Genomic DNA, 1208 nt, shown 5'->3' on the forward strand with positions numbered 1-1208 from the left:
ACAAAATTGATGTGACCCGGCCAGAAACACAAAAGGGCAACTGTCACAGTTCATTTTTGCTGTTCTCGTGTGAAAATGTTGACTGAGCTTGGGTCCCAGTTGAGAAATGAAGAACTGACAGGCATTAATGCCTACAATAAACACAGACAGGAGTTCACGCGGTAGAATTGGCAGTCAGAATGTAAACAGCCCTGATGGTGAGTGCTGCTAATTGTTCTTTCCTGCCATGCTCATGAACTTCTCTTTGGTCCACCTTTTGTGGCATGTGTTTCGGGCTTAGAAACAGCAAGTTCCCCTGGTTCTATACAGCTCTGCCTTTTATTTTGTAAGCTACAAGGGAAGGTACAGGGCACTTGGTACAATGCAATAAGACCCAAGATGACTGGTTCTTGTGCTGCAACACAGTGGAAGAAGTGTCCAGATACATAACATGTAATCACTTCTCACGGTCTCAACTACTTTTTTTTTTTAAAAGGTGCTGAAATTTAATCATACAATAACAGCAAATGCAAATGGAGTTATTCAAAGTCTGTAGAGTCTTGGGAGGCTGAGGCAGGAGGATCAAAAGTTCGAGGTCAGCCTGAGCAACCTAGCCAGTCCCTAAGCAACTTAGTGAGAACCTATCTCAAAATAAAAAATAAAAAAAGGGCTGGGGATGTGGCTTCATGGTTAAGTAGCCTTGTGTTCAATCCCTGGTACCAAAAGAAAAAGAAAAAGAAAAAAAAGACTGGAGAGAGTGAAGTTCATTACTTGGAGGGACACAATCACCATGCCATTTTGGATGTGCTCTAATCCTTTAGTGTATCAGGTGATAAAAGCACTATAATTGCCATCCATAGAGTTAGCAGTGTAATGTTTAAAATAAAATAAGGTAGATTTTTCAAGGTGTGGACCCTGAAAGCATGATATCCCTATACCTTTTTATTTTTGGTGGTGCTGGGGATTGAACCCAGGTCCTTGTGCATTCTAGGCAAGCACTCTACCAACTGAGCTATATCCCCAGCCCCCTGAAAGCATGATATCAATAGACAGGAGCTGGATCCAGGAGGGAGTGCCAAGGAAGAGCAGCGTTCCCCTGTGGCCCTGTCCACACGAAGGCGGTGCTTACTTCACTTCCGCTCATTTCTCCTCCTGACTTTCACTGATTGTTCGTTTAATCACTCAGCAAATAGTTCTTGAGTCTCTGCGGTGTGCCAGGTACTAGTCGA

At 43.4% G+C, this 1208-nt stretch overlaps 1 non-coding gene across 1 annotated transcript; it reads right to left on the minus strand.

Annotated features, from left to right (window-relative positions):
• Positions 1–928: 928 nt before the first annotated feature.
• Positions 929–1001, minus strand: Trnas-aga (transfer RNA serine (anticodon AGA)). The gene has a single exon. It is a non-coding gene; the product is annotated as a tRNA-Ser (tRNA).
• Positions 1002–1208: the final 207 nt, after the last annotated feature.

The sequence above is a fragment of the Sciurus carolinensis genome, chromosome 10, assembly GCF_902686445.1.
Source record: "Sciurus carolinensis chromosome 10, mSciCar1.2, whole genome shotgun sequence".
Lineage (NCBI taxonomy): Eukaryota > Metazoa > Chordata > Mammalia > Rodentia > Sciuridae > Sciurus > Sciurus carolinensis.